The sequence below is a fragment of the Pleurodeles waltl genome, chromosome 12, assembly GCF_031143425.1.
Source record: "Pleurodeles waltl isolate 20211129_DDA chromosome 12, aPleWal1.hap1.20221129, whole genome shotgun sequence".
NCBI classification, from domain to species: Eukaryota; Metazoa; Chordata; class Amphibia; order Caudata; family Salamandridae; genus Pleurodeles; species Pleurodeles waltl.
In genome coordinates this window covers 458858266-458870851 of record NC_090451.1, presented here as the reverse complement: position 1 = coordinate 458870851, position 12586 = coordinate 458858266, and positions in this window count along the sequence as shown.

The following is a 12586-nucleotide window of genomic DNA, read 5'->3' as shown; positions in this document are numbered from 1 at the left end:
TCAAAGTGTAGTGTTGTAAGTGTAACGTATACTTTGCGCATTAGCTTCAGGCTTTAAGCCTTTGTGCATCTTACCCTGATTGTACTCATACTCATTTGCTCACATCTAAGTGCCTCAGAGCAATTTGCACTAAATGATTCTCATTGCCCTTCCTATCAGTTAATGTAGCAAATAGTCAGTCCTAGGGTGTTTTTAATTAGTCAAATCACACTGTTTTGCCTACTTCTGCACTGGAGTTTGCCAGAACATATTCACTCTGTGCCCCAGTCAAGGATACCGTCTGGTACGTTGCTGATAGATGTGGTAGGGGTTAAGGTTTGGCATTCCTGCGTAGGGAAACTTTGTCATCACCATGACATATGTCTTTTACATTCACTTCCTTGTCCCAAGACACGCATGGGGGAGTTTCCAAACAGAAAATCACAACTAGATGCTGCCTGCCTTGCTGCTGATGCACAACCAGATCCCAGCCCATTCCTCTGATATGAGGGATGATGTCTCCCCTGTGATTCTGACAGGCAACCTCCAAACTTAACATGCTGTGCTATACATAGAACAAGCAGAGGGAAAGTAGAAACTGTTAGGCACCATGAAGCTGTGTACTAATGTATTACTCTCCTGCGGACTATTTCAATTCTAACAGTGTGTATTGTTTGTGTAATTGGGGCTCACACCTAAATTCCTACAAGTCAGTTGTACAATGAAACTTCATATCAAACTAATACTGTCTTTGTCATTTGTGTATGGGAACATACCGGAAAAGATAGAAATGTGTAGGACCTGAGTGACCACCACTTCCCTGAGAAGTTCCAAAGATGTCATGCGCTCGGATGTGTAAACATTCCTTTGATGTGGGAGACCAGAGGCACTGCTAGTTAGTCTTAGCTAAATTGAATATCTGGGTGACAGAGTTATTTACAAGTGGGTCAAACTTAGTCCCCCACACCATTAGCTATCCTGCTGCCTAGAAAGCCAAGAATCACATGTTGGATAATGAGAGCCCACCCTACAAAATGTCCCTCCATAACAATAGTGAAACACCGAGTGAGGAGTAGGAGAAAAAAACGCCTATTCCTAAATAATTACAAAGCAACAGCTAGAGGCGATCAGGCAGACATGTCTGATAGCTCCATATCAAACATGTGACACACAGGTGGGCCATAGGCCTACAACAATGCCCTATGACGGACAGCAGATACCTAGACAAACACAGAGTACAATCTTAAGGCATCCAAAGGCTTGTATCTTACTGCAAAATTGTCACAACACAGACACACTAATTGTACCCTGTTTCATTGCAGAGGAACACGGATCTCCTGCTGATCTGCCTGTCCATGAGTTCCCTGATGACATGGATGACGAGACCATCAACCTCCCACAAGAGACCATTGACATGGTCCTGGAAAGCCTCCAAACCCCACCTTCAGTCACAAGGAGGAGCACAGAAGAAGCAGCCACCACAGTAGAACCACCGGCCACCCCACTTGTAAGACCTGCCAGCTCCAACACAGCTGAGGACTCTGACGACACTGGCACCAGCTTCGAAAGAACTGTCGATGGGGTCCAGCGGGAGCTGGCAAAGGAGGTGCGGGTGGGGATGCAAAATATGGCAGCCAGCCTTGAGGGGGTGCGTTCGTGCATGTTGTCAACTGCTGATCAGGCAGCTGCAATGCAAGCCAGAACTTTGCTCTTGGAGGACATTTCAAAAACACTGAAGGAAATTGGCACAGCTGTCATCCAGTTGACACAACAACTCCAACTGCAAGCCACTCAACGTGTGCACGAATGCAACATAGAACCCCTCAGGGCCGACCTGGCTGCCTACCATCGGGATGTGGCTGCCATTCTGAAAAACCAGCAGGCCCTCCTTGCTGCAGTACTGCCCTTCCTTACTCAACAGGGATCAGCCCCCGGGATGTCTGTCTCCATGTCTTCTAACACTGAGGTGTGTGTTGCCCCTTCACAACCAACAACAACAAGGACACACCAGGCAACACACACATCAGAAGAAGAAGACATGGAACAGATAACATTCACACGCAAGAGTACCCGGAAGCCCTAGTCCCTGCACCATGCCCTACTCTGACCAAGGTCCTACGTTTTGACACATGCCAGTCTCACTACAACTAACCTCAATGACTGTTCGGCAATCCACTGTATGACTTGTCCACCTTGCCAGTGAATGTTTCTCTCCTACCATTTGGCATTTCATGTTCCTCTGCACTGTCTGTGACATCACCCCAGCATGTCAGGAGCATCATCCACACCCCTTCTGTAGGATCACCATGTAATAATGCACCAGAAAGGAGTCAGCAAACATGGTGAATGGACATTTTGCACTACACCACCTATAAATAAATATCACTTGCACACCTATTGTGTCTCTGTGTCATTTCAAAATTCAACTGTGCAGTAGATAACTCCAAAGTGGCTGTGTGGCAACCATGTCGATTCTCTATACTACTGTCCTGATTTCATGTATACTGAAACATCTGTGCAGTGGCCAGGATTGCATCATAGCTTTACTATACTGAGGAAAATAACTGATGAAGGGACTAAGCACACACAATCATGCTGTGTTGGACAGAATGATGCACCATCTATAGCCATTCTACACAACTAATGGTGGCTGAGAAATGTAGGCACCATGCAATACTAAAATTTGAAATTATGCTGTAGAATGAAAGGAATGATAAACAAATTACACAGCATCAATCACCCTTACGGCGTATACTTCCATGAAGGAAATTAATGCTGAATCAGTACACACATGATGTAGGTCAGCAATGACAGCAACAAGACAAGAGTGTGAACAAATCATCATCTATAAAGCTCTCCCTGAACTTCACAATGCTGTCCGACCTATCTATTTACCTACAATAACAAGTCTGGAAGCACTCTTTGTGAAGTAGGATACATACCAACCCCAAACCTTGATGATCAATGCACACTACCAATGGTGGCTCTCCAACATGGTAGATACTTACCAAGTTAGCACACGGGTAGCTGGCATGTTAAACCTCATAAGCCTGGGGATAGCGAGCATGGAACACAAATGTCATACTTAAACTTTCTGCTACACTGATGTCAAGGCCATGAAAAGGTAGCACCTAACGCATCAGGTAAAGGGTTAACAAATTTTTTATTTAAAATTAGTAATAAAAGTGCAACTAAGGGAAAGGTAAACCTACACTAATCTAACCTGACTACCACTAACCCACAACTGTCCCTAATTAACCTAAGCTAAACTTACTCTACACATGTAACGAAACGATCTAAACATCAACCCCCCACCCACCATTAAGAGACAAGACACATGCAGGACAACACTTACTAACCTACACACATACTATACTATCCTAAACAAACATATATATTTTTTTTATTTTTTTTTATTTTTTTTTTATTAAACAGGAATCCCAACATTGCCAAAACACAAAAATATTAGATAGAAAGAATAAGGACCCCCCACCCTCTTACCTAACACTAAGTAAGCTAATTTCCTATACTTATCCTATAACTAACCCCCCAAACCCAACTAACAGTATGAAAAAGGAAAGAGGTGAGAGGGGAGGGGTAAAAGTTCAGGAGGGCAAAATGACTAAAGATTTGCCCTCCGAAGAGTGCGCCGGATGGAGCGCACCTTCTTCTTCACCTCAGCCATGTCCTCCGTCAGGTTGTCCACCTTGCGAATTAACCTGTCCAATTTTGTAGACAATGCCTGGAAGGCTGCAGGGTCAATAGGAGGGTCAGTGCTGGTCTGCGTGCCGGTGGAGGTGGATGTTGGTGCTGGAGTGGAGTGGCCACGGGACAGCCCTGCTCCCAACACACGGTTGGGTCCAGGTCTTGATGAAGATGCCTGGTCCGTCGCTGGGTCCCCTTGGGCAGACCTGGTGGTTGTAGTGGCGGTGGTTGTAGGTTGCACCGTTGGGGGAGCCTGTGGTGTGGCATACCACGCCCCGGAGGCCCGATCCGAATTATATCTGCGGGCCATCCTCCGATACCCACACTGCACCTGCAGGATGTGCCTGTACCTCATTGCACGGCGCTCAAAATTGTTGCGCTCTGCGGCACTCAGGTTTGCAGCTGTGAAGAGAAAAGGGAAATATTGAGCATTGAATTTACAGTGGGTTGAATACCACAATGGGTCATTTGTCCATTACTAGAAATGCATTGTTTGCAGCAATTGTTACAACATAGTTCACGGAAAGGCTCAGAGGAAGTACATGTGAATCATGCATACCTAAGGTCATATCACACATAGCATATCCATGTCTCTACATGATGGATGACATCACCCTAAACTACTCATCCAAATCATACCTAAGGCATTTGACATTATGGCACCAGCTCTTCCGCATACTGACTTCAGTACATATGTCATTCTATGTGATAACACTCACACTCCTCACTCAATGGCATTTGGAATTAGTTGTGTGCTAAGATTGAACCCCTGGCCCAGAATCATATGTCCACACTAGGGGTCAGATGTAGGAATTTAGAAAAATCAACTAGCAATTTGCAAAGCAGAACGGTGTCTCTGACACCGTCTGCGAGTCGCTATGGGGTCCCTAAAACCCACCTCATGAACATCAATGATGTGGGTTCCAAGTAGCCCCACCTTAGCAACATGGGCACTCACGGGGATGGAGGCCTGCTGGGACCAGCAGAACTCCATAGACGTGACTGCTTTTAAATTAAGCAAGTTATTTTTCCCCAAGTGTATGGCCGTTTACCGGAAAGGAAAATGAGCTGCAATTAGTTTTAAATCACAACAATTCAACTTGGAAATTTTCACGGTAATTATTGGTCCCTTAGACCACTGGCTGTTTTGCGCAGGATTATTTTAGTCCACTCACAAAGGTGAAGCTTTACAATGAGGACCCCTTCCAGTCAGCAAGTTGGTTACCATCCACTTCAAGTGGATGATAACAGCTACTCACTTTGCAACCACGTACTCGGTTGCAAATGGGATTGCCTACCACTGTGATTTGCAAGTAGGTCTGGTAAAACCCTTTAATATTTCAATTTTGAAAAGCATTTTGCTAATATGTACATGACCACCAAATACATTTTGGAATAGGAAACAGACGTTTGCAAATCCCACACATATATTTATGCCATTTGCAACGTGTAGACATTTTTCTCACTCTGGCCCAAGGTACTAACTCAAGTCACAAAAGGTGTTAAGGACGTGTAACATACTGGTTGCTACAGTCCTAGGTACCCTGTTTCACAGTAAGATCCCAGTCTTTGTGGGTGGTGTGGGAAGAACAACCAACAATCCCATGTTCAATGCACACCCAGGAGTGTACAGAAAGTTCAACAAGTATGTGCCTCCACACACAACACCTATGAAGGGCTAGCAACACGTTGTAGTCAGCCCAACCTTGTCACATCCCAGGTCCACACATGTCAAACTGGTATGACTTAGCCCAACATAACATACTATTAGTGAGGCATGTTTAACAACACACACAGAGGAGGTAGTACACCCATTCACATGATTCAACTGAACACCTAGGGCATTGCACTCAAGTCACACACACTTCGAGTTCACCTTGTGGAAGTACATGCTCCCGTAAGATCCAACCTACAGTGTACACAGTCCATCCTCAACTAGGAAAAAGCATTTGTCATCAAAGCCATGTGCCTAAGCTATCTGGGAGACTGTCAGTCTGATATGCAGACTCAGTTGATGGCAAGTCCCTGACCAAGTCTAACATTGACCAGTGTATTAAAAATGAGTCGTACCATTCCCAATTGCCGGCCTAATTGAATGGGCTACAGCCCCTCAATCTGAGTAATGACTACGTATTGCTTTGCAGAAACATAATTCAAATTTGATATCACACTAAAAGAACAAAGCCAATGGACGGCCAGCACATCAAATCATGAATTCTCTTTAACACACAGTAATCCATCATGCGTCATTACCAAACAATGTAAATAGCACTCAGGCGACACTCACTGTAGGTATCGGGGTCGTCAAAATGGGCCACCTCTCCCACGGTGTACGGGGCTGGTCCACCTGTAAAGCATGAAACAAAGATTATACTCAGACTGGGTGAACGGACAAATGATTTCTGTTACAATGACACTGTGTGAATATGACATGGTAATGATAGACTTTCACACATGCTCATCCTGCATGGATAACTTTGTATTCAACATTATCATTGGATGAGTCTCCTGCTCCAGTGTCACACCCTACTACACTCATGCAGTGGCCAGGACAGTCATGTGTCGTCCAAGTTAATCCTCCATTAGTATGCCCCAACAATAATGTTAACCATACATCTCAGCATGTGCATCCCAGAGAGACATTCCAAAACTGGTTCCATGAGGACTGCATGACCACTCACAATCAAACAGGCTATGTGGACAGGTTCAACACACAGCAACCAGACACACATGTGACATATGTGTGAACAACATGACTAACTTCATGTGACGTGAAGGCAACACACATGTATAGCATCATCATGTGTTTCCAATTTTCTGTCTAGCTATGGCGTCTGCATATGTAGGTATGTTGTTTCTACATGACGTACTCACTGGCCATTATGACCAGTGGAGTACAAATAGAGCAGTTCACGTGTTGCTTTTCTGACACAAATGCAACACTACATTACATGCAGCTACAGGCATCTGGTATGTGTTGCAAAAATGAGCCATCAGACTGGTAGCATAGGTCTTCATACACATTCTGCAACAAATACACATTAGGACACATATGTATACCTTTGTGGCGCAGCATTTGCAACATTTTGTGACGCAGAGAGGGGGCGACTTAGCAAAATACAAATAGATGTTGGATTTTAATGCTGTTATTGCGTGTACATGTGTTGCAAAATATGGGGATTTATGTGTATAACCATGGGCCTAGGTTTCCCTAGCATTACACACAGTCAGCTACTTATTTTGCAGATTGTCTAACAATCATCACATGTTCACACACAGATTTCTATAATTCCCATTTAATAGATTTTTACTCACCAACATGGCCACCAATCCGGAGTCCCAGGTGGTCCAGCAGGTCCTGTTCCCTGGTGACCAGATCTGCCCAGCGGTGCTTGAGTTGGTGTACATTTCTCAGACTTCCGTAGACCCGGACCAGGTGATGGCGCACCTTCTCCCACTGGATTTTCCTCGCCTCCGTGTGATACCCCTGTATCACACGGCCCCCAGCTTCCAGCATTAGTGGCAGGAAATGGCTTACTAGCCATAGGAACCCCCCCAATTCGTCTTCACCCATCCTGGACAGGCGAGGCCTACCTGACATATTGAGAGGACTAATGCTGGACAAAATAAATATGAAAGTAAAAGTGGGAAATGGGGAAAGGTAGAGGTGTGAAAGAAAAAGAAGAAGGAGAAAAATAGCCCAAATAACCCCCCAAACTATGCTACCCACAACAGACTCCCACTGACAATACAAACTATCACAGGTATAGACAAAATAACACGAAACAGACTGAGACAATGTTATACAACAATAATAGATTGACACTAAGACAAAATACAAGGCACACAGGACACAAAAGCAGTAAAACACAGGACAACACCTTTCACACAACCACACGGTCTAGATAAATCTGAGACTGCAAAGTGAAAGTGAAAGTTAACTCCCAGTACAGATTTTGTAAACAGGATATCCTATTACATCACTTCCTGCAGAAAATGGCCGCCGTTTTTATTTTCCCGTTTTGCGTAATATTTTCACGCATACACAGTTGTGCGTCATTTTTTTTTGACGCATTACAGTGCACATGATGCGGAGTGAAAAAATATGATATGAATATTAATATTTTATAATGTACATGAGATGACCAACATATTGTCCATGTAGCGTACATTTTACCACGCATACAGCATGGGCGTCATTTTTTTTACACGTACAGTAGTGCACATGATGCAGAGTCAAAAATATGATATGAATATTAATATTTTATAATGTACATGAGATGACCAACATATTGTCCATGTAGCGTACATTTTACCACGCATACAGCATGGGCGTCATTTTTTTTACACGTACAGTAGTGCACATGATGCAGAGTCAAAAATATGATATGAATATTAATATTTTATAATGTACATGAGATGACCAACATATTGTCCATGTAGCGTACATTTTACAACGCATACAGCATGGGCGTCATTTTTTTTACACGTACAGTAGTGCACATGATGCAGAGTCACAAATATGATATGAATATTAATATTTTATAATGTACATGAGATGACCAACATATTGTCCATGTAGCGTACATTTTACCACGCATACAGCATGGGCGTCATTTTTTTTACACGTACAGTAGTGCACATGATGCAGAGTCACAAATATGATATGAATATTAATATTTTATAATGTACATGAGATGACCAACATATTGTCCATGTAGCGTACATTTTACCACGTATACAGCATGGGCGTCATTTTTTTTACACGTACAGTAGTGCAGATGATGCAGAGTCAAAAATATGATATGAATATTAATATTTTATAATGTACATGAGATGACCAACATATTGTCCATGTAGCGTACATTTTACCACGCATACAGCATGGGCGTCATTTTTTTTACACGTACAGTAGTGCACATGATGCAGAGTCAAAAATATGATATGAATATTAATATTTTATAATGTACATGAGATGACCAACATATTGTCCATGTAGCGTACATTTTACCACGCATACAGCATGGGCGTCATTTTTTTTACACGTACAGTAGTGCACATGATGCAGAGTCAAAAATATTGTGGATGTAAATTATACTTTGAAGGCAAAATATTAAGACACTTTTGGATACATTTGTATTTGACTCTGCATTGTGTGCACACATGTACGTGAACAAATTATGACGGCCATGCTGTATGCGTCGAATATGGGGCAAATTTTTCCTTATGTCTTCATGTTTTTAGCTTTGGAAAGGGGATTTGTCATGGTCAAACGGTGCGATGTGATACACATATGTGTTTGTATATGACACATGTCCGTTGTTTTATGTATAGAAGGCATTCACACTGTAATGTTTGGGATACGTTAACTAATGTATTGACCATATTTGACGACATATTTGGTGTAATTGCTGATGGCTATTTTGAAATGATGGATGGGATACCATTATGTATTCCGTCTCCAAAATGTGTCCACATTTAAGATGGTGATGCTTTTATCTGTAGTCCTAACAGGGAGTGGGAGAGTCACTTTCAGTTTTTATGGGGCTGAGCATGTCCCATTATGATTTTGTGTTTCAGATTTGTGTTGGACTTGTGACATGGAGGCCACACATGTGCCTTATGCATGTGTGTGGTTCACAAGTACATGATTCTTGTATGTTTTGGGGGCGGTAGAGGTGGACTTAGGCCACCAGCACCCTAGGATTTGACCATCCAGAATAGCTACTGTATCCATGGAGTATATTTATTATATCATGGCAAACCTGCAGCAGCGGGCTAATGTAAGGCCATATGGTATGAATGACTGTTGACCATTCATTCATCTCATTAGCCCATTTGACGTTTGCAGTAATGATGAATTGGAGCAAACTTGCATACCATTTTACTATGACTATGTTTGCAAGACTCTCAGCGTTCCCGATGTGATAATGAGAAGAATATTTTGGTTGTCTGTGTCCCTTTCTGCATAAACTGGTTTAGTGTCATGTTACAATCTTCCTGCTAGGTTCAGACTGGGACACAACTGTGATGGTCTACTTTCAAATATTAGATTGATTGTATGACATATGTGTACATGTGTGTTGGAATGTGGATCCACTATCACCTGTCTGGGTGTATGTTGTCACTGTAACTTCAAGGTCTCCTCCTGAGTTAGTGGCAGCTGATGTTGTAGCTATTGTGTATTGCTCATATTACACACTTGAGAGTAGCCATTGATGACATGGTCACGTTGTCAAAGCCCAGCTCACCTGAGTTCTTGTTCAGTTCTGATGGAGGTTGAAGACAATCCGACCCCACCCTGAAACTGCTTGTTCCAGCACACTAGTTTTTAAAACAGTGCACAAAGAACAGAAGCTCAAGGGAAGGGGGGAAGTGGATAAAATAAAAAAAAGAGAGACAACACCGTTCTTGCGTTTCCACTGTTGAAGTGCTGCACAAATCTGCGGCCCTTTCTGACTTCTGTAGAAACTGGTGCCTAATGAAACATAAACAAAGAACAGATAAGTGAAACCTATTCCTAAATGGGTTCCTGACTATCCCTTTATTTATTAGAAATTCTCTTCTAAAAGTACCTCTTGGATCCTGGTCTCTAGTTTCCAGGTTTGGAATGTGTTACTGCTCTGGGATGTGTTTTCTATTACTGTAAAGCTTCTAAAACATTAAACAAATACCGTTATCAGAATTACCAATATCAAACATTCAACATAATATAACTAAAGCCTAAATTCCCAATAGCTGACTCACTTTTCCCATATTTCCAGAATCTTTTATAAAACAAATACTGTACTTTTACATCAAAATACAGCATGTAATTTGTGCAAGTCCTTGATTTACTGTTTGCCTTGCTGTCAATGGTTTCCACTGTTCGATTCCCAAAAGTTCCATGAAAAAAAACAATGTCCACTTCACAAAGTTCCGCAAAATACTCCTGCAACAAAGAGCCTGAATCACAATGCTCGTGGAAGGCACTTCGCCTCAAACTGTCTATACACGAATCCAGAAATTGCCGTCAAAGCTCCCTCAGGTAATAAAAAGTTTTGCACTTACTTGTTGCTGGCAAGAGATACTGATCAGTCTAACCTTGTCTTCTTTCTCTTTTGCAGGTTACTCATAGGAGAGAGGCTGAAGCAAGGAGGAACCGGAAACCGGAAGAAGGAAGAGCCAGCAGCTGCGCCCATTGAAGGCAATGAAAGTCTGTAAAGAGCAGGAGTGCCAGCGCCGAGGGATCTGTTCTCAGGTAAGCGGGAGGTAGACGAGCACAAGCACTGGGTGAGGCTCGGGGGATGCCTTTTATAGACAGGGCTGGGTGTGGTTCGAAGAGCTGGGTGTGGTTTGAAGGGCTGGGTGTGGTCCTCACATGCTGCACATGTTCTTGGAAGGTGTGCAGAGCTGGGTGTGGTTTGAAGAGCTGGGTGTGGTCCTCACATGCTGCACATGTTCTTGAAAGGTGTGCAGAGTTTCAGTTATTATGCAAATGAGTTGGATTAACACATGGCCTAGAGAGGAGTGTTTTAAAGAAGCCTTGGTAAAAGCAAGGCCCAATGTGTAAACAAAACAGCACATTAAACAACATACACAGAAGCCTAGGGGGGGGGGGAAGGTGAGATAACAAGAAAGGCTTTCAATAGTAAGTTTAAAAGGGAGCTATTACAGAACCCACTAGTGCAGTGAGAGGGGACATGCTCTTTGCTGTGTACAAACCCTAACAGTTGCCCCCCTCAAAGGCCCTCCTACAGGACGGGGTTTTCCTGGATTTTTTAAATAAAACCGTCTAATCAGCTGTGGGGCATGTACATATGATGCTGGTTCCCATGAATTCTCAGATTCATCATATCCTTTCCATTCTACTAAATAAAACAGACGTCCACTAATTCTTTTTGAGTCTTTTATGCTTTTCACTTCATATTCCAGATTTCCCTTAATTGGTATGGGTGGAGGTGGTGGTTCAGGTCGGGTTTTTGAGTTGTACGGCTTAAGCAAGGACACATGGAATGTAGTATGTACTGGATATTCTTTTGGTAAATCAAATTTTACTGTTACCGGGTTTACTATGGCAGTTATACTAAAGGGTCCAATGAAACGTGGTTGCAGCTTTCGGGATCCCTCTATGTTTAGGTTCTTTGTGGAGAGCCATACCTTGTCACCAATTTTATACATTGGGGCCTCAGACCTGTGTTTGTCTGCTTGTCTTTTCATGCTTTCCTTGTACTTTAATAAATGTTTCCTGGCTTTGTCTTGTATGTCACCTAACCTCGTTAGTCTATCCGTTACTGTAGGCAACAGGGAATCTTCTAACAAAATGGGTATAGCTCTTGGATGATACCCCTGCAAGAAATAGAATGGTGAGCAAAGTAGAGCTGAATGCTCAGTATTATTATAAACAAACTCTGCTACAGGAAGAGCTTCCAACCATTCACTAGAATAATCAGCCAATAAACAACGTAGCGTTTGAAGTAAGGTTTGGTTCAGTCGTTCAGTCTGTTCATCTGTCTCTGGGTGGAAAGCAGTGGATAAGGCCACATCTATTTTCAGTTTTTCACATAATTTTTTCCAAAATCTGGAGTTGAACTGGCTCCCTCGGTCTGACACCACTTTGCTTGGCAAACCATGTAAACGCACAATTTCCCTTATAAAAATATCAGCAAATTCTGCTGCCGTGGGTAATTTCCGTAATGGTGCAAAATGTGCCATTTTAGATAAAAAATCCACTATAACCAACACTGTTGTGAAGGATTTTACAGGTGGTAAACCTACAATAAAGTCTACGCTCACAGTGTGCCAAGGTTGTTTGGGTGTTGGCATTGGTATTAACAAGCCGTCAGGAGCCTTATGAGAAGATTTATGTCTTGCACAAATTGGACAGGTAGTGACAAATTGCTTAATGTCCTTTCTTATAGTG